General features: G+C 43.9%; 1 protein-coding gene across 4 annotated transcripts in view; it reads right to left on the bottom strand.

Moving 5' to 3' along the window:
- Positions 1-24857, bottom strand: part of LOC126088100 (aldehyde dehydrogenase, dimeric NADP-preferring-like) — a 384157-nt gene that overhangs the window by 114467 nt on the left and 244833 nt on the right. The window contains exon 1 of one of the 4 annotated variants that reach the window (XM_049906197.1): positions 3404-3574. The exons of the other annotated variants lie outside the window; for them this stretch is intronic. The gene's annotated coding sequence lies outside the window, so the exon portion shown is untranslated. Of the gene's footprint in view, positions 1-3403; positions 3575-24857 lie in introns of those variants that run through there. 4 annotated transcript variants of the gene reach the window in all.

Below are 24857 nucleotides of genomic sequence, written 5' to 3'. Positions count from 1 at the left end.
TATCGTAGCGGTGGACAAGCTTTGAAAGACCTTCGTCGTAAAATTCTGCCGCCTGAGACTTCAGCCAGTCAGATACGCCCGCCTAGAGTTCCGCGTCGTCATCAAAGCGCTGCGTTGCAAGCCAGTTCTTCATCTTGGGGAAACAAGTGGAAATAGCTTGGTGCAAGATCGGGGCTGTAGGGCGGATGAGGGAAAATTTCCCCATTTGAATTGTATGGAGTGTAGCCATGTATGGAAATGAAACGTGGACGATAAATAGTTTAGACAAGAAGTGAATAGAAGCTTTCGAAATGTGGTGCTACAGAAGAATGCTGAAGATCAGATGGGTAGATCACGTAACTAACGAGGAAGAATTGAATACGATTGGGGAGAAGAGAAGTTTGTGGCGCAACTTGACTAGAAGAAGAGATCGGTTCGTAGGACATGTTCTGAGGCATCAAGGGATCACCAGTTTAGTATTGGAGGGCAGCGTGGAGGGTAAAAATCGTAGAGGGAGACCAAGAGATGAATACACTAAGTAGATTCAGAAGGATGTAGGTTGCAGTAGGTACTGGGAGATGAAGAAGCTTGCCGACTGAGCTGCTGAGCACGCACATACCAAAATATACGCGATCGGCGCGCGCCTAGCGGCGACAGACGGAAACGTTCCCCTCTTTCTGAACAGCCCTCTATATACAATGATAACATGTAGCAAACATTTAACGAAAACCAGACTGTACAAGGTACGACATCAAAGTAAATGGTAAACTAAAAAATAAAACAAGAGAACAGTTGCACAATGTATGAATGCAAAGTAGGAAACAAAATATACATGTGCCATATAAAAGTAAAGTGAATGTACTACCGTAATCGCAGGTCAGAATTACATGTCGTGGTTTTTGTTAAATGTTTACCACTTCTATATTTGATGTCTTAAATTTTACACTGCCCCATTATTATGTAATTCACCCTGTCATTATTGTAGTTCTCTTCACATAAGTGCAACAAGAAGGCGTAGTGAAACGTCGAAACTGGTCGCATAAATAATTATAAACAAAATGTAGACGGCTGAAGGGGTTCTGAATTTTACATATAAATTAGTGTGTCTCGACTTAACCTACACCACTGTGGTACGTTGTGAACAGTTATCGTTTAAACCCTGTACAGAACACAATCAAAGCCCTCTGTAAACACCTGAGTACCGAAACACGTAGTGGACGTAAGTAATGTGAGACTGACGATTAATATTTTTGTTATTCCGCTGCACTTGCTAAACAGGATAATAATTGGTGCGTTGGTTTGAGTATAGCACGTTCAACAGGTTATTAGTTACCTGTACTAATTTCTTATTGGCCAAATGAGATGAATATATTGCCTGTCTTTTCGCTATGTTACTACAGTTACTATCATCTTGAAATAAAGCACATCTCAATTACAGGGTCTATTCTTTTTCAACCTCCGATTGGTAACGAAATTAAAACCACAGTGAAAATCCGGTAAAGCTTTCCAAGACATGTTGTACACTGTCACTAGTATGGCCATCTATCCCATCACTTTTTCACTTCTGGATGAACAACGAGCACTTAAATAGTGTCTCCAGCCACGAGAAAGGTGCCTGTTGAGGGGTTCCGCCCGATTTCATGCAGCCCACATAACGTAACCGTCATGCCTTTCTTTCTTCAGTTCTCGGCCGCATACTGCAGGTACAACAAAATCGCACGCCCCGTGTTTTCGATGTATGTTTAACCCCGCACCATACTGCCCGGACTTGGATCCCTCTGATTTTCATCTTTCGATCACATATGTGACAGCATTTTGGCACGGACAACACGCTGCAGACCATCGTAGGAAACAGTCTGGAATAGTAAGTGGCTGCCTTCTGTTACGAGGGCGTTGGAAAGTTGCTACAACAAATGTGTAAGTGGGAGCGGCGTCTATGTAAAGAAGTAGCTGGAAGGTGTACCTAAACGTTGTGAATAAAACATTTTCCCATTTTCACTGTGATTTCCATTTCGCGACCGATAGGACACTGAAAAAAAAATTCTCGTAGCAATCAAATAATGAAATAAACGTGTTCTAAAATTGCTTAATGCAGTGTATTGCCGCAGTTGTCTTCACAACGATTATACCCATTTCGTTCAGATTTTGAACATTAATATTACAGGCTGCTTTAAAAATATTAGATAATAATATTGTCTTGAAAGGAGGATATAAGATGAACATCAACAAAAGCAAAACGAGGATAATGGAATGTAGTCGAATTAAATCGAGTGAGATGCTGAGGGAATTAGTTTAGGAAATGAGACACTTATGGTAGTAAAGGAGTTTTGCTATTTGGGGAACAAAATAACTGATGATGGTCGAAGTAGAGAGGATATAAAATGTAGACTGGCAATAGCAAGGAAAGTGTTTCTGAAGAAGAGAAATTTGTTAACATCGAGTATAAATTTAAGTGTCAGGAAGTTGTTTCTAAAAAGTATTTGTATGGAGTGTAGCCATGTATGGAAGTGAAACATGGACGATAAATAGTTTGGACAGGAAGAGAATAGAAGCTTTCGAAATGTGGTGCTACAGAAGAATGCTGAAGATTAGATGGGTAGATCACATAATTAATGAGGAGGTATTGAATAGGATTGGGGAGAAGAGAAATTTGTGGCACAACTCGACTAGAAGAAGGGATCGGTTGGTAGGACATGTCCAGAGGCATCAAGGGATCACCAATTTCGTATTGGAGGGCAGCGTGGAGGGTAAAAATCGTAGAGGGAGACCAAGAGATGAATACACTAAGCAGATTCAGAAGGATGTAGGTAGCAGTAGGTACTGGGAGATGAAGAAGCTTGCACAGTGTAGAATAGCATGGAGAGGTGCATCAAACCAGTCTCTGGGCCCGCATCTCGTGGTCGTGCGGTAGCGTTCTCGCTTCCTACGCCCGGGTTCCCGGGTTCGATTCCCGGCGGGGTCAGGGATTTTCTCTGCCTCGTGATGGCTGGGTGTTGTGTGCTGTCCTTAGGTTAGTTAGGTTTAAGTAGTTCTAAGTTCTAGGGGACTTATGACCACAGCAGTTGAGTCCCATAGTGCTCAGAGCCATTTTGAACCAACCAGTCTCTGGACCGAAGACCAGAACAACAACAACAGATAATAATCTGTTGTCATCGGTCTGTCTCCACTTACATCATTCCAGGCTTTCATAGAAATGAAAGTGTTTAAAACTGTGAATCAGATATGGGTGGCCGATAGACAGTTGGCGCAAAAAATGGAGAAGAGCCGAAGCAGGTCAAAGAACAATACGGCAGCAGATGTGGAGGAAGGCAAAGGTATGTGGACAGGTGTCAAGACTGAACTCTCGGTGAACGATCGGAGACACCATATCTGGTACAGTGGCGTGTACAGAATAAACTAGCTCTGCTTGCGCTTGAAAACTCACCTTTGCACGAATGCTAGTTGTCAGTCTGACTGCTGGCGCTCGGTACGTAACTCTGCCGGACGCCAACTGGCCGAGTGGCCGACGAACTGCGCCCACCGCCTTGTCTTATCAGCGTTGTCACGCACGTTGAACCGGCGAGATAAGAGCGAGCGAACAGCTAAGCACGGACTGCGTGCGCTGCCAGTAGCCGCCGACAAGGCGCGCTGCGCGCATGCGTGGGGCGACACGTCCTCCAGCGCCCTTGAAGCGCTCAGCTGACACTGACGAGTTTGTTTTGTGCTGCTCGCACGGGCAGCCCCGTCATCCCCGCGCTGTGTGCCGTGCGCTCCGCTCCTCCCGGCACTGTCGGAGATCGGATGAGCTGCCAGCCGAGCTCTCGAGTGAAAGTGCAGTAAAACTGTCGGCCTGGCACGCGGCGCCAGCTGCATGCTGTTACGTCAGCAGGGGCTATCGCTCCGAGTCATCAGCTGCTTCCGGCAGGCCCGTCACGGCGTCTCAAATGCCTCTGCTGTGGGAAACGGCCTCGGATTCTCGGACTCTTCCTTTTTAAATAGCTCCAGGTTACTCCCAGAAAGAAAAAGGCAGATACGTTGGTTTTAATGTCCTGTCGACACCGATGTCGTTATACATGCTGCACAAGCTCCGATTAGGTCAAGCATGGGAAAGGAAATCGGCGTTTGCTTGGAGCGATTTAGGGAAATCACGGAAAACCTACAGACGCGGGTTTGAACCGTCGTCCTATACCAAGAATCCCGATAACAGTGTGGAACGTGATCAATAATATGCCACTTATTTACACTACTGGCCATTAAAATTGCTACACCACGAAGATGACGTGCTACAGACGCGAAATTTAACCGACAGGAAGAAGATGCTGTGATATCCAAATGATTAGCTTTTCAGAGCATTCACACAAGGTTGGCGCCGGTGGCGACACCTACAACGTGCTGACATGACGAAAGTTTCCAACCGATTTCTCATACACAAACAGCAGTTGACCGGCGTTGCCTGGTGAAACGTTCTTGTGATGCCTCGTGTAAGGAGGAGAAATGCGTACCACCACGTTTCCGACTTTGATAAAGGTCGGATGGTAGCCTATCGCGATTGCGGTTTATCGTATCGCGACATTGCTGCTCGCGTTGGTCGAGATCCAATGACTGTTAGCAGAATATGCAATCGGTGGGTTCAGGAGGGTAATACGGAACGCCGTGCTGGATCCCAACAGCCTCGTATCACTAGCAGTCGAGATGACAGGCATCTTATCCGCATGGCTGTAACGGATCTTGCAGTCACGTCTCGATCCCTGAGTCAACAGATGGGGACGTTTGCAAGACGACAACCATCTTCACGTTTGCAGCAGCATGGACTATCAGCTCTGAGACCATGGCTGCGGTTACCCCTGACGTTGCATCACAAAGACAGGAGCGGCTGCGATGGTGTACTCAACGACGAACCTGGGTGCACGAATGGCAAAACGTCATTTTTTCGGATGAATCCTGGTTCTGTTTACAGCATCATGATGGTCGCATCCGTGTTTGGCGACATCGCGGTGAACGCACATTGGAAGCGTGTATTCGTCATCGCCATGTTCGCGTACCACCCAGCGTGATGTTATGGGGTGCCATTGGTTATACGTCTCGGTCACCTCTTGTTCGCATTGACGGCACTTTGAACAGTGGACGTTACTTTCCAGATGTGTTGCGACCCGTGGCTCTACCCTTCATTCGATCCCTGCGAAACCCTACATTTCAGCAGCATAATGCATCACCGCATGTTGCAGGTCCTGTACGGGCCTTTCTGGATACAGAAAATCTTCGACTGCTGCCCTGGCCAGCACATTCTCCAGATCTCGCACCAACTGAAAGCGTCTGGTCAACGGTGGCCGAGCAACTGGCTCGTCACAATACGCCAGTCACTACTCTTGATGAACTGTGGTATCGTGTTGAAGCTGCATGCGCAGCTGTACCTGTACACGCCATCCAAGCTCTGTTTGACTCAATGCCCAGGCGTATCAAGGCCGTTATTACGGCCAGAGGTGGTTGTCCTGGGTACTGATTTCTCAGGATCTATGCACCGAAATTTCGTGAAAATGTAATCACATATCAGGTCTAGTATAATATATTTGTCCAATGAATACCCGTTTATCATCTGCATTTCTTCTTGGTGTAGCAATTTTAATGGCCAGTAGTGAGCCGGCCGTGGTGGCCAAGCGGTTAAAGGCGCTACAGTCTGGAACCGCGTGGCCGCTACGGTCGCAGGTTCGAATCCTGCCTCGGGCATGGATGTGTGTGATGTCCTTAGGTTAGTTAGGTTTATGTAGTTCTAAGTTCTAGGAGACTGATGACCTTAGAAGTTAAGTCCCATAGTGCTCAGAGCCATTTGAACCGCGCCAGTAGTGTAGATCCAGGTTACTTCCAGAAAGAAGAAGGAAGGAAGATTGGATTTAATATCGTGTCGACATCGATGTCATTGGACATGCAGACAAGCTCAGATTAGATCCAGGATGGGGAAAGAAATCGGCATCTGCCTGGGGCGATTTAGGGAAATCACGGAAAACGTACGGACGCGGGTTTGAACCGTCGTCCTACCGAATGCGAGCCCAGTGTGCTAACCACTGCGCCACCTCGCTCGGTACTTCCACCAAGAAAGCAGATAACAGTGTGGAACGTGATCAGTAATCTGCCATTTATTTACTTGGTTCGTCTCAATATCTCAAGTGGTGTTAACTAATCGTCAGTTTAAATTCTCACGCTTGTAGATGCGGTGGTTGCTTGGCGGGATGTAAATGAGATAAACTGTCTGTTGCTTTTCCATATCGGCAGGTAGAACAGTTTCACCTGCTAATCTTCTGTTCTCTGGGCCATGGAGACCACCTATTGCAGAGAATTCTATTGCCTAGGTAAATGGTGTACATAATGATGGCAAGAGGGGGAAACTACAGACCAATAACAAGCAATGAACTGAAATTTAAGCAAATGTTTACCTAACATTTTCAGCAGGAGAGCTACCTCTGAATTTGAATAATGTGTTCGCATTACAAAAAATTAGTTGCCCAGATGGCACCATAAGAGGAGCGTTCAATAATTAATGCGATATATTTCTTTCGCCCAATTTTGGCTGAACAAATGCGGAATTTGTCATGGGACATCATGTAACATTCCTGCTCCAGCCCTTACAGCTTCATGAAGTTCCGATAGGTGGCGGAGCTATAAGTAATCTTCAAAATGGCGTCTGTACCGGTGGTGCGTCACAATCAGAGAACCGTCATTGAGTTTCTCTCGACGGAAAATCAGAGCATTGCAGATGTTCGTAGGCGCTTGCAGAATGGCTGTGGAAGCATGGCAGTGAACAAAAGCGCGACGAGTAGTAGTGCGAGGTGTCTGTCATCATCGCAACATTGTCGTGCAAACTTGTCGGGTGCCGACTGGCGGCACACGGCTGTGACTCCTGCAATGCTAGCTTCAGGAAACTGAAGGAACGACTTCAGCGTGTTCGTCGCCACTAAAATGCAAACAAACGCCTCCTCCTCCATGACAACCTAAAGTCTCACACTAGTCGACGCACCCGAGAGCAGCTCACAAAAATTCATTTGACTGTACTTCCTCATCCACCCTACAACTCAGATCTCGCATCTGTCGACTTCCGCCTGTTTGCCACAATGAATGACGCGGGAAACAGTACTTGGATGATGGGGTGGTTATTGATGCGGCAAGAGCTTGGCTCAGGCGTCGACCAGTAGAGTCGTACCAAGCGGATATACAGGTCTCCCCAGTAAGGTGCGTAACGTCGACGCATTGAACGAAGATTATGTTAAATAAAAGGGTCTTGTAGTCACAAGAGTAGGGAGTGACTTGGTGCATTAAACTCCTGAATAAAACCAACCTGCTTTCAGGGGAAAAAAATGTGTTGCATTACTTATTGAATGCCCTTCGTATTGTGCCTGTAACAACTAGTTTCGGCAAGTTAAAGAAGCCATCTTCAGATCACATATATAGGCTATTGTCCCAATATATGCAGTCCACTGCCACTCAGCCATGGACCAAGAGTCTTCTTCAACAACTTCTTCCAAAACGTGTTCATGACTACAGTGCACTACATAGAGTGACACAGTGATATGTGTGTAGAGGATTTGATAATGGCGATTTTACTTGCAGAAATTAGTTGCAAATATATACATATATTTTGCTATCTGGGGACATAAACTTCTCCAGTAAGAAGATTACATTATTTAAAGCAAATGTATTCTTGATAAAACACACAAATGCGAGGCAGTCTTGTCGCAAAAAATGGGATTTAGTCAACCCAAAATTCTGGGCTATATTGCAAGCATTTGGCTTGCTGCAGGGCAAGCTAAATTTACATGAGAAATATAAAGAATCAAACGAGAAACAATTATTACTTGTTCACTCCCTAGAAAGAGAGGTGACTGGGGGAAAGAGAGAGGTAACTGGGGGAAAGAGAGAGGTAACTGGGGGAAAGAGAGAGGTAACTGGGGGAAAGAGAGAGGTAATTGAGGGAAAGAGAGAGGTAATGGGATAACTGGTAACTGGGAAAAGAGAGGTAACTGGGAAAAGAGAGGTAACTGGGAAAAGAGAGGTAAATCTCGGAAATTGAGAATCTCAAACGAAGACAGTTAGCAGGCAGGGGTCATATAATGTGAGAGTGTGCTGGAAAGCAGTGCCTCCGAATTTTTTATCCGAAACGAACGTTATTAACATTCTATATCTTCATGCTTCATGTGTACATACTCATTTCTCGACGTAGGCACCCTGCCGACGAGCACATTCCTCCCAACGAGAGACCAGTCTGTAGAAGGTTTGACATTGTTGACGGAGCCACAAACTCATCTCTGCTTGCACCGCTTCATCACCAGCCCTCTAAGTTGTTTTTTAAGTTTTGGAAACAGATAAAAACCGGACGGGGCCAAGCCGCGACTGTATGAAGGACGATCGATGACAGCGAACCCAAGGTGTTGGATTGTTGCAGATATCGCAGAGCTCGTGTGTTATCTGGCATTGTCAGGCAGAAGAATCCGGCCGCAGTGGCCGAGCGGTTCTAGCCGCTTCAGTCCGGAATCGCGCTGCGGCTACGGTCGCAGGTTCGAATCGTGCCTTGGGCATGGATGTATGTGATGTTGCTAGGTTAGTTTGGTTTAAGTATTCCAAGTCTAGGGGACTGATGACCTCAGATGTTAAGTCCCATAGTGCTTAGAGCCCCCACCCCCACCCCCTCCCACACTGAAGGAGAAGGTGCTCCATGTATGGACGAACTCTTCGAATATTCGCGAAACGTGATTACAGCAAGCTGTTTCTCACGCACCATCTTAGTTACGTTGCACATCACCATATTACACGCTACAATTTGTAGCCCCTAGCGGAAGAGGTTGCAAATAAGTAGACGTGAAGAATTAATATGGAGAATGTTAATAACATTTGTTTTGTTTAAAATCTTTAAGAGTTTTCCTATAAATTCACAGGTACCACTTTTCAGTATGCCGTCGTACAAGTAAACAGATAGGGGCAGCGCAACAAGGCCTACCGCTCTAAAATCAATGTAACGGTAATGCTGGTTGCTCACGATGCAAATCTTACATTTGCATCTTAGTCACGGGTGAAGTTGCCACGGGAATTTTATAGTGAAACCTATGACTAACACTGATTGAATGTTTGGATGATTGCCTCCAGTTGATGGAAGCCAACACGTTCGACAAGATGCCGGCAACTAACGCACTACTACTGGTCGCGAAGTTAAACCGAGTAAGAACTGTAAATACATGGGGCTGGGAGAGTGTGTCTAGGTAGTTTTGTAACATTAGGCGTAGCGTAGCAGTGTGCCTCCTTCAATAGGAGAAGCTCCCTGTAGCCGAACTGACAGAGTGAGAAAGCAAACGGTATCTACTTCTATCGGCCAACGCGCAGCTCGGCCTCTTGGCGCCCAGGTTGATGACCCTGAGGTGGTATCAATTCTCCGAACGCGGGGAGGGGACAGAGTAGTGTCCTTCAGCATCAACGTAGCTGCAGGTTGAATTTGAAAGTCAGGCCACGAACGTCTGTCGATTTTCTGAATTAATTAATAGGCACTCATGAAAACTGCTCTGCCCCCGCTATCTCATAGTCCTCTACGGAGGCGAACCATCGATGGTTTTAGTTGACCAGGGGAAATTGATCTTAAGGGATAAAACGGCTGATTAATTTCATTGACTTTTTAATTAATTGATTCTTAAACTAGTGATTAGCACCCATGAACTCATGGTTACCTGACCAATACGAATCTGTGATTGGAAGTATGATTTTAATTTAATTCAGCTATCTTTATTTGTAATGGGGAAAGTCAACGTGATTATTTCGTCCTTGAAAAGTCTCTGAAGTTACACTGTTTTGCGTACTGTTGTGGCAAGTGTAGGCCTATCTGCACACGCTGTCGGTCCCAATATCTCCGGACATCGACCAAATTTAGTGATCCCATCCCCAGAGAGAATGTTGGAGACACCACCCCCTTACACCAAATGTCACTGGCATTGCAAATAGGCATTTTCCTCTGTACTCGTTTGTAACAATGCGACAGCTTTCGTTAGAGACTTCAGATAACAAAATTGTGCTCAGCAGCCCTCTCGGATAAAGGAGGAGGAATGGGTGTTTAACGCCACAACTTCGTCTTGCTGACGACATTGTACCGTTCGCATCCATTTCAAGTAAGCTTAACAACGAATGGAAGAACCGAACAGAGCGAACAGTTTTTGATGTTGCTGAGCAACAGTCATACAATATTTTTTTAAAATAAAAAGCGAATAGAGTGAGTTCACAAGTAAGCCTAACAATTAATTACAAAAAGATTGCAGTAATATATAAGAAACAGCAAAGGAAATAACCACAAGAATAAATAGAAAGTTCTGGAGTACTTTTGGTGAACGAAATGCACTTTTCAATACCAAGCTCCTCGATCCCTCAAACGGAAATTTTATAACCAGTGTCTGTTGTTCTTCAGCTACTAATGGAAAGTACGCCCATTGTAGACGAAGTGCTTGAAATATAAACCAGTTATTGTTTAAATAAATATTCTTCCGACTAGTGTGACTCATGCTTATGGTTCCAATGGAACCTAGTTTGCATAAACATCTGAGTTCATTGTGACATTGTCGAAGACTAATGACTTCCTCCGGCAGCTTTTAATGCCGTCACAACATACGCAGGTAAAAAAAGCTGCCGAACATTCAGAGAATACATTCACGTCCATCTGTGCCACCACATCACGTATCGTGACCCATCTTTATTAAAACCTTCTCCCACCCTTACATTGATAAGATGATAGAATTGTTTGCACCAGTATAAGCAACTTTCCGCATACGTTCCTGTGATCAATGATTCCTGAAGAACAGCGTGACTGTTAACAGCCTAGTATTCTTCCTCGACTGACCATCCTGTCACTGACGTGGTTACTGGAACAATATCGTTGGTTCATACTACATTTATTTAATTTAGGCAGTCCCTTTCAATTTATTAGGCTTACCAGCGGGATGACAGAATCGATGCTTCCCTTACGTTCTCATTTGACAATAATGTCGTTAACAAATAATCGCATATGCCCACACACAGTTTCTGTGAGATATTTTACCGAATGCCCGGACTTTGGGACTACATGCTAATGCTCAGTTGAAACTAAATTGCACCTATTCACTCATTTTGTTGCATGTTTTAGGACGACGACATATTGCGCCGGCACTTGTATAACGTGCTGGGAAACAGATGTTGTCCATTGTAATGTCCCACGTCTTAGCCACGTAGCGTAACTAATGTACTTCTCACAAACTGCAGAAGTTTCTGCAGCACCTTTTCTCAACACACCACTGGGAAACACTGCTCATTTGCACACCAGTAGTTTACTGAGAAATGAAACTACTTACTGGAACTAACTGCTAAGATTATGGCATAAATCCGTGAAATGTCACTGCTAACTACTCCGCGACTTAATGAAATCGCTCCTGAGGAAATCTTCATTTCTCGGATTTGTGTTCACTTGCGAGACCGGTTTTAGGTGATGGTGGAGGCAGTATCATCATCATATTTTAGTGTTACCTGCGAGTTACATTAGAAGTGATTACAGTAACAGTGTCTTCAGCAAAAAGAATCCTGCTTGTTGTAAATTAGACAGAAGGTCTTTTACATATATGAGAAACACCAGTGGACCTAAGATTGCGGCTTGTGGAATTCCGAGTGTGATTCCTCCTTCCTTGCTTGCTTACATTGGTTGGATTAGTACAGCTTTCCGTATTCTTTTTCTTATAATGACATTAGCCATTGGTTGGCTACACTATCAGTTCCATAACACCTCGGTGTATCTCTGAGGACACTGTGATTCATGTAGCCGATGCCTTCGATAGGTCACAGAAAATACCTGTCGGTACTATTTTTTTAATTTAATCCTTGGGGGTGAACGTGTAAATGGCATTCTCTGTTGAGTAACTGTTATAAAATCCAAACACTGATTTTCTAAGAATATTATTGTTCCTTAGCCAATATAGTATTCTTGAGTACATCTCTCCTACCGCCTTTCTTAAAGACGGGCAAAGAATTCGTGTTCACGTTAACGTATGTCTACTAAAAATTGCACACGCGCACACCGCTGTTTCAAGACAACGACGGGAATAGAATAACCATCGAGAATACCAGAAAAAAAATGTTGCCAGGAGTGGTTAAAATTCTGGTTCCACCGCTTATTTTTTGATAGTATTTAAGAACTGTCTATATCAGGCTATAGGAACACCTGAAACTGGTATTATAAAATTTATTAAAATATTTGCCACTGAGTGTTAGAAGGCTATTTTTTTTGAGATTGAATCTTTACGCTGCAGCGAAAATGTGTGCCGAATCGGAATCTAACCCGCAACCTTGTCGTTAGCCAGTAATGTTTTTACCTGATTCTGTGAAATTTCCAAAGTATGTGAAGGTACTGATACAATCAATGAGGCGAAGGCACACCGTGAGTCATGTCTGGATCGCTCAGTCGTAAGAACACTATCCACGCAATACGGGGATCCGATTTCGAGTTCTGGTCTTGTAGACAGTTTTAATTTGTCGGGAAATTTTGTTTGTTTCGATTTTGACCGTTTTTCGATACAGATACCTAGCACATAATCGATATGAATATCAATATTCCTGAGATTTCAGCTAAAGGCCGCGATGGCGCGAGTATCAAGCTCTGGAAATGCTGGAGCTGCAGATACTGCATTAGCCTCCACGGAAATAATAAGCTAATAACCTGTGGGTTTTCCCCGAGAAGCTGTTAGCAACCAATTTGGAGAATCCGCATTCTGGCCAGGAGGATTAGGGAATTCCTAAGTAAGTTTCAGGGAGTGAACTGTTGGTCGTGCTTTATACGGGGTCTCGTGATGTGAACATGACATCTGCAGGTGACACTAACAAGCTAAAAGGAGAAAAACTTATTTAGCATACGAGCAGTGGAAATATAAGTTCTCATTGAACGATAAAAGCTATTAATCTAAGCTGCACGACAATGAAACATAGCTTGCGTGACTTCTGACTATTGAGAGAGGAAGTAAATCTTATTTCATCCGACACTTTATGACATAAAATTTAGGTGGCTGTACTTGGCTTTCAAAACCAACAATATCTAGGATTGAACCAGGGTAATGATGAGTAAAACAGGTCTGAAGATAAAGTCACATATCATCAACGCACTGAAAACCAAGAGCAATGAATAACGTAGCCAAAGAAGTGTTGAAGTACGGATTGGATTAGTTGCTCTCTAAGACATCAGATGGAAGGTTAAAGGAGAAATACCGAAGGAAAATTTTACATTTTATTACTCTGGGAGAGATGATAGACAAGGAGAGATCACGTTGCTCGGTTCATTATTTAAAAAAAAAATTGTAACGCAAAGCTTGGAAAACAAGAACCTTTTCATGCTCTCTTTCGTAACGAAAGCGTACTTGGGGAAACAATTACTAGTTCGCGGCTGCCAACGATTTTAAAGTAGTAAGGACGTTTCCTCAGAAAATATATTCACAAAAAGGAGCTGGAAGATTCCAGGTCACGTGATACAGGTCAGCTGACCACATATTGGTATCTAAAAGATGTTCAAGTAACATGAAAATGTACGCACATTTCGGGATGCAACTCATACTCGGACCACTACCTTGTAGCTGCAAAAAATGAAACAGTGGAAGGACCCGAAATAATGATGCTTGAGGAGCAAGGACTAATTATGAGTTGGTTAGTTTCATACAAGGAGCTGATCGTGTAAGACTGATTAAAAGTAAACGAATACCCTGCTGGAACACGTCGTAAAAATAGAGGACACAAGAACTACAAAAGATGGTCTTCCAATTGAAACAAATAGGACGAAGATTAAAAGGAAGATCGCGTAAACGATGGTGGGAAGACGTGGAAGGAATCATGGGATGGAGAAGGAAAGTAAATGAGAGGTCAGTATGGAAGGAATTGTTAAGGAGGCGAAGAGGCACGCAGGGTTTTAAAGCCACAAGAAGAAGAACAAACAAAATTTTTGGGATTGAGACTGGTACATATTTAAAGTGAAGACAGGTTGGAGATGCCATATTTCTCACTCCAGTGGAGCTGGCTTCCAGACAACGCTCACTTATTTAGCACTTCGACTGAATGGAGATTAGTGGGCAAGACGGCAAGTCCATATTGAGCCTTATATAAACGTCTCTAAAATGGAGGACTCGTATAACGGTTTTCAGATTTCATTTTCAGTGATACACTTAGTCAACGAATGCCATAAGCTCATATGGCTTGCGAATTGCTTCGGCATGTTGAAGTGCAATATGGATTTTAGCAGCTGGCACAAATCGTGGAAGGTACATTAGTCATCCAGAATTTGTGTGTTGTTGCACGTAATAGGCTTGGATGCATATGAATCCCTAACTTGTAGTTGAGAATCGATTACATTCGTGCGAGGTTTCTAGAGTTATCAAATATTTCGTTGAAATTCTTCGTACAAATAGAGAATGACCTTCCGCGCTCGTCCCACATTCTAGTTGAGTAGTTTGATGTCGTGATTGTTCTTGGTCCGCGTTGTTAGTGGAGTTGCGTAAAAAGTTATGCAACGAATATCGATTGCCGATTGTGAGAAGTGGAAACAAAATAAGAAGTACATCAGGCCGCGTAGCATAAGTATTAAATTGCTGCAACTATTTTTCGGTACAGTAAATAAAACTCTACAACCGATAATTCATATTTATTTTGTAATATTCTCTTCGTAAAATATTAAAAACATAGCACTTTATGACGTATCAACAATTCTGTGATGTTAAGACACGACCGCACTAATATCTTTTTCTAATCTATATTTACGGAGTTTCTCGTCACAGATTCCAGGTGTAGGGCTACTACAATCAGTTTTCAGAGCTTGTTGTAGCCTTGGTTTCAACTTACAGAAGGTTCAAATGGCTCTGAGCACTATGGGACTTAACATCTATGGTCATCAGTCCCCTAGAACTTAGAACTACTTAAACCTAACTAACCTAAGGACATCACACAACACCCAGTCAGACTCCGCCGGGAACCGAACCCGCAACTTACAGAAGATGAGCACTGAAGCAAGCAAATAGCGAAACGTTTAACTAAAAGTGTGTGTTAAATTTTGTCGCAAGGTGATACATGCTGTGTACGGTATTAGAGTATACATTTCAACGGAATAGAGGTCAGGAGAGAGCAAAATTATTCATGGTACGGCTAAACGTTGAAATATACACAGATGAAACGGTTCCTCACGAAGCAAATGGGCTATACTTGTAACACAAGATATTTTCTTGTAGAATTCTAAGGTGATGCTCGTAAATAATATAGATTTTCTGTTAACAGCCACCCCGATTTTGGCGTTAACTGCTTCGTATCCATGGATTGTCTTTCTTCAAAGCAAGTGTCGAATGAATATTTGAATTAATTAATATAATGATGACTGAAGAATAAGGCCACCACTTGATGAGCTCTGTCTTTGAAGCGAAGAATCAAAATAATTTCCAACCAAAGGCAAAGGAGTTCCATAAAGTAAAAACTCGTGATTGATGGTGGCATTGTTCCTGCGCGCTCGTATTAGTGAGTCTGGAAAGACAATTGCACTTGTTTCCAGAGATACATACGTACTGAGGATGTTGTTACAGTAAGACGACTTGAATTGTAATCCTTACATTATTTATACGTCATCATACTCACCCGGTATACACAGTCTCTGTGTTAGGAAGGAAGACTGCTAAGATCTGGAAAAGAGAACTGTTTAAGGTGGGACGAAGAAGTGCAATATACCGGTACTGTAGCACACGAAATACATCAAGTTTCACGAGGATGTAGGGTGTTTCATTAAAAGCAAATCAGGGGACTAAGTACTCAGAACAAGAGAACTCATTTTTTTAGACGATATTTCTTGGGAACTACGGCTGTTAAGCATTTCAAAACAATTGTAATGGAAAACCACGACCAGACACATTTTGGTTCTAATTAGTTTTATTCGAAAGCCAAACCCATCAGTTTCAAATCTGAATTTTTTTTTGTTAAAATCTCAGGTTACGTATTTTTACAGGAAAGCGTCTTATTTTTACCATCTGTCAATAGCATCCACTGACTTCAAGTAACCAAGTAAGTGGTTTGCGTTTTTACCATGTTTCTGGAACAAAATCACTTCTTCACAGAATGCACAACATGGTTCAATTACCATACTGAAAATGAAACGACAGAAATAAGTTACACGGTATGTTGTATTATGACAAAATTTTTAGTAATTTTGTGATATATGAGAAAAGAATTGAAGAAACGACTGCTGATAGCAAAACCTCTCTGTAAGTTGAACAATGATGATAAAACCAGCAGCTGTATTTGAAACTAACATCGTTTATTTTTTTGGAACACATGCTACCAGTTTCGACAACACATGGTGTCGTCTTCAGGCCCCGAACGTAACCTGCCATTAACAACCGTTGTCATGTTCAGTGGACAGAGTCGTACGCAGCGGGCCAAAATTAACTGGATTCCGTGCCTTCCGTGGCAATAACAAGCCAAGGATGGTGGTCTGTGGTGTGGTATTCAAATACAGCCTCTGGTTTTGTTATCATTGTTGGCCGGCCGGGGTGGCCGAGCGGTTCTAGGCGCTACAGTCTGGAACCGCGCGACCGCTACGGTCGCATGTTCGAATCCTGCCTCGGGCATGGATGTGTGTGATGTCCTTAGGTTGGTTAGGTTTAAGTAGTTCTAAGTTCTAGGGGACTGATGACCTCAGAAGTTAAGTCCCATAGTGCTCAGAGCCATTTGAACCATTTGTTATCAGTCCCTCTGTAACTAGTTTGGGGAAAAAGTCTTTTACATCAGTATAGGTCCACAGGCTACAAGATCAAAAGTGTCTGGATGCCTATTAGTGGACATTAATGCGGGGTGCGTCCCAACCAGCGGGGCCGCCGGCATTGCCACCTGCGCCGCCCGCACCAGTCAGCCCGCATACTATTCGTTCGTTTCTTTCGTCAGTCGACTCGACTGAATCGAGTTATCGGGTATTTATACTTTCCTATGTAACACGCGCGTCCGCGTCATAGTATTTTATATATTTCTGTCTGGCTCATAGATAGCTAACACATACCTACGAGAAAAGTCGCGGCCATTTCAGTGATCTCGATAAGCTATTCTGCCTGGCATTTGTTCGAGGAAAGTCCCGAATATTCCACTGTTTTTTTGTACAGAGAACCTTCCATACGTAGCGTTATAACGTGGAGGTGAGTGTTCCTCGACTTACAGGCAGACAAAGACACAGGGAAAACGACATATTGGAAAAGAACTGTTTTTATTCCAACACTGTACCATGTTGCGATCGACGTGAGAGAACGTTTTGCTGCAGAAAATATTTATCATTTAAAATTCAACATACTTTCGCCCTCACAACTGCTGAAACATGACGGTAATGATCTGGCAAATGAATTGCATTGGTGCTTAACTGAACTACTGTTCTTTGAAGAAGAATCACTCTATGTGATTAAAAAAGACTAATGGGAGAGATTCTTCCATACAAGCAAACGAGCAGAAACGATCTTAATGATCGTGATTCTGTTATGCATGCGCTGTCTGTTTGTCCTACATCAGACTTTCCTACTTCGCACACGCTGTACAAAATATTTGCTTGTCTACCTGCATCTGTTGCTACAGTATCAAGAAGTTTTTCGACATTGCGGCGTACAAAGGCAGGGCTGAGATCGATAATAAAAGAGGATCGACTTAATAGCTTAGCTCTGTTGAAAACTGACATTGATTGTCCTGTTGACGATGTAATTAACCAATTTTCCAGGAAGAATAGGCACATAGAATTCATCATTAAGGAAGAGAACCACAGATGTAACTTTTTTATATCATAATTGGCATGGCCGCGGGGGATTTAGTCGAGCGGTCTAGGGCGCTGCAGTCATGGACTGTGCGGCTGATCCTGGCAGAGGTTCGAGTCCTCCCTCGGGCATGGGTGTGTGTGTGTGTGTGTGTTTGTCCTTAGGATAATTTAGGTTAAGTAGTGTGTAAGCTTAGGGACTGATAACCTTAGCAGTTAAGTCCCATAAGATTTCACACACACACACACACACACACACACACACACAAGTGGCATTGTGTTGTATATGTGTACAATCTGTTGAAATAAAACTTTCTTAAGCTTTGCTTGCGACTTTATTATTTTTTATTACGGTAAAAGTAAAGATGTAAAGATAGCTCCAGATATCTTTAGCGCCCCCTCCCTGGGGTTTTTCTGTATGCGCTACTGGTCCCCACTTCGTCTTTATAGCTCCTTGAACTCTGCTGGGGCACTTTCAGTCAGGTGTCTGAACGTCTGTGAAGGTATGGCAAGAGGCGAAACCAGAGAAGGTACTGAAATTGGAAACTGCGGTCTGGAGCGAAGCGGGCATTGTAACTGATCCCAAAGGTGTTCCATTGGGCCAAGGTCGGGACTCTGGGCAGGTCAGTCTATTTCAGGAATGTTATTGTCCACAAACTATTGCCTCATAGAAGCTAAAATCGTCGTCTCCGATCTGTTCTTCTACTATACGCAGTACACAATGCAGTAAAACGTGTTCTAAGTGCAGTAAGGCGCCCACATCTTAAACGAATGAGAGCCTCGTATTTTAACACCACCACCCACCCGTGACTTCACCACTGGTATTATATACGACGGCAGGTAGCGTTCTCCAGGCATTCGCCAAACCGAAACCCTTCCATCGGATTGCATAGGGTATGATATCATGATTCATCTCTCCAAACTACTCGCTTCCACTCATCCACTATCCAATGACGTTGCTCTTTGCACCACCTCAAGCGTCGCCTAGCACTGAGTACAGAAAAGTGTGGCTTATAGGGAACTGTTCGACCTTAGTGCCCCATACTTTCTAATTCACTGTTCACAGTTTTAGTGCTAGCAGACCTGCTGATTTCATGTTATTTACGATCACCCTCTACAATGGTCCCCTGTCTGTCAGTGCACGAGATCTCCTGGTTTTTGTTTAGCTGTGGTTTTTTTCACATTTCCACTTCACAATCACATCACCAACAGTCGAATTTGACAGCTTTAGAAGGGCTGAAATGCCCTGAAGTACATGTTACTCAGGTGACTTCCAATGACTAATGCAGTTTCGAAGTCACTGAGCTCTGTTGACACATTCTGCTGTTCCTGCTTCTCTATTGCTAACACAATACTCCCTACCACCTTTTATACAGGTGGAACTGCCTCTCGTGACATCTAGAGGACAATTTCTCATTACATAGGGTGTCCGGACATTTTTGAAGAGATATATATCTAATTAGCTTTTTATGCCTGGGATTCGCAGTCATGTAGAACTTTATAAAGGCGTGCCGCTGATTTGGAAAGTGTGTGGCCGCCTCTATGATTCTGGTTATGGTAAGTTAATATAATTTTTTTTCTTTATTGAGTTTCGATTCCCCCCGAAGGGGGCGGGCTGGCAGCAGCTTAGTATGCCGCTCTTCAGCCTACAGAATTTGTTTTAAAAAGAAGAAGATAATGAACAATAAAAACAGACGATAAAATCGGAGACTTTAATGGTAATATGGCGGAAAAAAAAGTGGAACTTAAAACATAGAAACAAAGGAATGATGATGCTAATAAAATATATATGAAGCAGACAAGTAAAATAATAGACACACAATTAAAAAAAACATGGCGACAGTCTGATTTCTGTTCGCAAGAGACATAAAATTCACACCCAGTGACAGCATGATTTCTGTTCGCAACACTTTGGAAAGATGAACAACACTGAACATTCACTTGAACACTGCACTAAAAAGTTGGCACAAATATGACATACCACAGCCGAGGGCAGGTGGGGGAAGCTGGACAGATGATGGGAAAATAAAAAAGGGGGTCGGAGAGGAAAAACGAAGGAGGGGGGGAAGGGGGTAAAGGAGCCAATGGAGGATGAGGACCCATAAGAGGCGGGGGGTGGGGGGGTTGGCAGACGTGACAGGGAGTGGGGAAATGCGGTGGAGGGAAATACAAGGGACTCGGGGGGGGGGGAGAAGGGAGGTAGGGAGAGGGTAGGCGGGGAGAAAAAGGATGGAAGGGGGGGGGATGTGGGAGCCCACGGAAAGGTCAGAGGAAAGGAGGGGGGGGGTGTGGATCAGAGTTGATAGGAGGGATAAATGGAGGGAGAGAGGGCATCATCCGAGAGGGGGAGTTGATGGAAGACACCTTGGGAAAGGAGATGAAGGGTGTAGAGATGGAGGGTAGGGGAGACACAACACTGAAGGCGTGCCAGGGGGCGGGGCCGGGAGAGCGGAGGAGCAACCAGGGGGTGAGGTGGATCAAGGTAGCGGGAGGTGTAGAGTATGCGGAGATGTTCGAGGAATAGAAGCAGATGGGGGAAAGGAATGAGGTCATAGAGGATCTGCTTGGGGAACAGGGGGCATATACGGAAGGCGAGGCGGAGTGCATGACGCTCAACGATCTGGAGGGACTTACAGATTAATACAATAAACCACGACGAAATAAATAACCTATACAAATTTAACAGTAATAAGTGGCCAACATAAGATTACCTACAAGTATATATAATGATGTATATCCTTCATGTATATAAAATGATGAATAACGATGTATTCTTTTATGTAAGTAAAACGGTGATCAATCTCCATGTATTTTATGTACGATATATTAAAAATAGGTTACGTAAGATATTATAGTGGCACAACGAGGGCACACACTATGCCTCCTAGTACAGTCGCTCGACGGCAATGGCGCTCCACACAGAGCAAAATAGTATCTGTAATCCGTTTACGCGCCAAAACGGTTACCAGTAGCCTGTAAACAGTGATCTGCCGCTGCAGATTAGTCCATATGTGACTAGTGATGGGCTAACGAACATAAGTGTCTACAGACTATGTTGTTTTATGATATATGGATATGTGTGCTCGCACTATGTAACAGCATCACCAATGTATTTAATAGTAATGACAACGACTTACAAATGTGTCAGCTCATTTTAGGTTGACATGGCATAATAGCCATAACTTCTTCACTTGATTATGGCCGAAGGCTGAAGCTGCAATTATGATATAAAGAAAGTGTTACAGTCACTTGCGTAAATAGGATGTCTTTGATAAAGATATATACACTACTGGTTATTAAAATTGCTACACCAAGAGGAAACGCAGATGATAAACGGGTATTCATTGGACAAATATATTATACTAGAACTGACATGTGATAACATTTTCACGCAATTTGGGTGCATAGATCCTGAGAAATCAGAACCCAGAACGACCACCTCTGGCCGTAATAACGGCCTTGATATGCCTGGGCATTGAGTCAAACAGAGTCAAGCTTGGATGGCGTGTACAGGTACAGCTGTCCATGCAGCTTCAACACGATACCACAGTTCATCAACAATAGTGACTGGCGTATTGTGACGAGCCAGTTGCTCGCCCACCATTGACCAGACGTTTTCAATTGGTGAGAGATCTGAGGAATGTGCTGGCCAAGGCAGCAGTCGAAGATTTTCTGTATCCAGAAAGGCCCGTACAGGACCTGCAACATGCGGTCGTGCTTTATCCTGCTGAAATGCAGGGTTTCGCAGGGATCGAATGAAGGATAGAGCCACAGGTCGTAACGCATCTGAAATGTAACGTCCACTGTTCAAAGTGCCGTCAATGCGAACAAGAGGTGACTGAGACGTGTAACCAATGGCACCACATACCATCACGCCGGGTGATACGTCAGTATGGCGATGACGAATACACGCTTCCAATGTGCGTTCACCGCGATGTCGCCAAACACGGATGCGACCATCATGATGCTGTAAACAGAACTGGATTCATCCGAAAAAATGACGTTTCGCCATTCGTGCACCCAGGTTCGTTGATGAGTACACCATCGCAGGCGCTTCTGTCTGTGATGCAGCGTCAAGGGTAACCACAGCCATAGTCTCCGAGCTGATAGTCCATGCTGCTGCAAACGGCGTCGAATTGTTCGTGCAGATGGTTGTCGTCTTGCAAACGTCCCCATCTGTTGATTCAGGGATCGAGACGTGGCTGCACGATCAGTTACAGCCATGCGGACAAGATGCCTGTCATGTCAACTGCTACTGATACGAGGCCGTTGGGATCCAGCACGGCATTCCGCATTACCCTCCTGAACCCACCAATTCCATATTCTGCTAACAGTCATTGCATCTCGACCAACGCTAGCAGCAATGTCGCGATACGATAAACCGCAATCAAAGTCGGAAACGTGATGGTACGCATTTCTCCTCCTTACAAGAGGCATCACAACAATGTTTCACCAGGCAACACCGGTCAACTGCTGTTTGTATATGAGAAATCGGTTGGAAACTTTCGTCATGTCAGCATGTTGTAGGTGTTGCCACCGGCGCCAACCTTGTATGAACGCTCTGAAAAGCTAATCATTTGCATATCACAGAATCTTCTTCCTGTCGGTTAAATTTCGCGTCTGTAGCACGTCGTCTTCGTGGTGTAGCAATTTTAATGGCCAGTAGTGTATGTTACCAATGCAAGCTGCAGTTAAAGAGTGCAAGACCTTTCTCCTCTGCCAAACACGCTCCAGCCAAGTACTTCTCTGGAACTCTTTATTTCAATGGGATGAAGATAGTTACTTTTTTAACAGAGAACTGTGCTTCGTCACTTATCTGGTACATCAACATTCTTATCTTAACTTCAGACTTTATCACTCGATTGTAGCGAAGAGCTGGGTTGGGCACCGATCTTAACACTCGAAGGGAAACGAGAAAGACAACTTAAGAGTTTAGCGTCTCCTTGAGTGAAAGTTTTTACTTGACTTTTGTACAAGAGAAACTTTAAAGTGAAAATTGAAGAGCTGTGGTGGCTACCTTAGGACAGCAATTGGGACGACAACGTTGCAACCTTGAATGTCAGGGGCTAAATAATGAAAATCAGACTATAGTTCTGTAAGCAGTGTTCATATTCTCGTCCAGTGATCGAAATTAATTGAAAAAACTCAGCTGGAGTGCAACTGGAGAGGGAAACAGCCCTGGCCTGCTTAGGGAAGCGTCCTAGCATCCGTCTCGTGTGGTTAAGGGAAAGCACAGAATACTTTAAATTTCGATGACTGGATGAGAATCTGAACCCTGCTTACTGATTCACTCCGGTAACCAATAGGACTATAATCTGATTTACATTATTTGGCACCTCAAGCTTAAGGTTGCAACGTAGTCGGCCTGAGTACCGTCTGAAGTTAGCCATCTCACAGCTCTGCAGTTTTCAGACCGATAGAAAATCGCTTTGAAGTTAGTCAAGTAAAAACTCTGAAATTTACTCACGCTATTGATCTCTATAGCACCTATAAGCGTATCAAAAATCTGTTCCTAACTTTAGGGCCAGATTTTTCTTTTCGTAAAACGCGCGAAATTTTCGCGGGTGGAAAAGTTTCCTACTTAACTGGCAGACGCAATGCTCTGCGCAATAGAAGTGACAACACACTGTATTACTATATCGATGAACTCTATAGCACGCTGTCAAACGCCAACTGAGGTAAACAGAACAATAGGAAGGTACATGTTTTAATGTAGTTTACTGTTCACAGATATCAGATATGGCGAAACCTATTTATCAGACGAATAATAAACAATTCCGGTTTACCTCCTGTAAAAGGAGATCACTACTACTGGGACCGTTCAAGAAGTAATGTAACACTTTTTTTCTGGAGGCACGTCAGTTTTGTTCATGATTCTAATACAGTACATTGCACCCGACCCGTCTGGCTGCAAAGCCCTATTCTTCAACATAATCACCGTTCAATGCGACGGCCTTACGCCAAATTACTGGGAGGGCCTGTATGGCGTCACGGTACCACACTAACGGTCGACGTCAGAGCCAACGACCCGCTCCATCAATAACCTCCCCAAAATGCACTTACCGCTTCCCGCGGAGAGCATCCTTCGTTGGGCCAAACAAATGGAAATCGGAAGGTGCGAGTTCCGGGCTTTAGGGTGAAGAACAGTCGATTGGAGTTTTGTGAGCTCCTCCCGGATGCGCAGCTTGTGTGAGGCCTTGCGTTGTCCTTTTATTTTGTCGCGGCGAACACGCTGAAGTAGTTTCTTGAATTTCCTGAGGGTAACACAGTCCACATCCGAGTTGATAGTTGCACTATGAGGGACGACATCAAACAGAATAACCCGTTCAGAGTCCAAGAAAGCCGTCGCTATGACTTATTCTTCACTCAGTGAGCCGTGCGTCGCTTGTGTTCGTACCATACCTCATTTGACATCCTGTTTTTACTGTACTACCACCTCATTATGTTAATTTCAATTACTGGTGTCACCGAGTTGCCACCTTGCCAGCCCGTGAGCGGCAGCAGCGGCGCTTATCGATGTAACTCCTGGTGAATTATACACGGTGTTACAAAAAGGTACGGCCAAACTTTCAGGAAACATTCCTCACACACAAAGAAAGAAAATATTTTATGTGGACATGTGTCCAGAAACGCTTACTTTCCATGTTAGAGCTCATTTTATTACTTCTCTTCAAATCACATTAATCATGGAATGGAAACACACAGCAACAGAACGTACCAGCGTGACTTCAAACACTTTGTTACAGGAAATGTTCAAAATGTCCTTCGTTAGCGAGGATACACGCATCCACCCTCCATCGCATGGAATCCCTGAGGCGCTGATGCAGCCCTGGAGAATGGCGTATTGTATCACAGCCGTCATCAATACGAGCACGAAGAGTCTCTACATTTGGTACCGGGGTTGCGTAGACAAGAGCTTTCAAATGCCCCCATAAATGAAAGTCAAGAGGGTTGAGGTCAGGAGAGCGTGGAGGCCATGGAATTGGTCCGCCTCTACCAATCCATCAGTCACCGAATCTGTTGTTGAGAAGCGTACGAACACTTCGACTGAAATGTGCAGGAGCTCCATCGTGCATGAACCAGATGTTGTGTCGTACTTGTAAAGGCATATGTTCTA

The sequence above is a fragment of the Schistocerca cancellata genome, chromosome 6, assembly GCF_023864275.1.
Source record: "Schistocerca cancellata isolate TAMUIC-IGC-003103 chromosome 6, iqSchCanc2.1, whole genome shotgun sequence".
NCBI lineage: Eukaryota > Metazoa > Arthropoda > Insecta > Orthoptera > Acrididae > Schistocerca > Schistocerca cancellata.
This window is presented reverse-complemented; position numbering and strand designations above follow the sequence as displayed.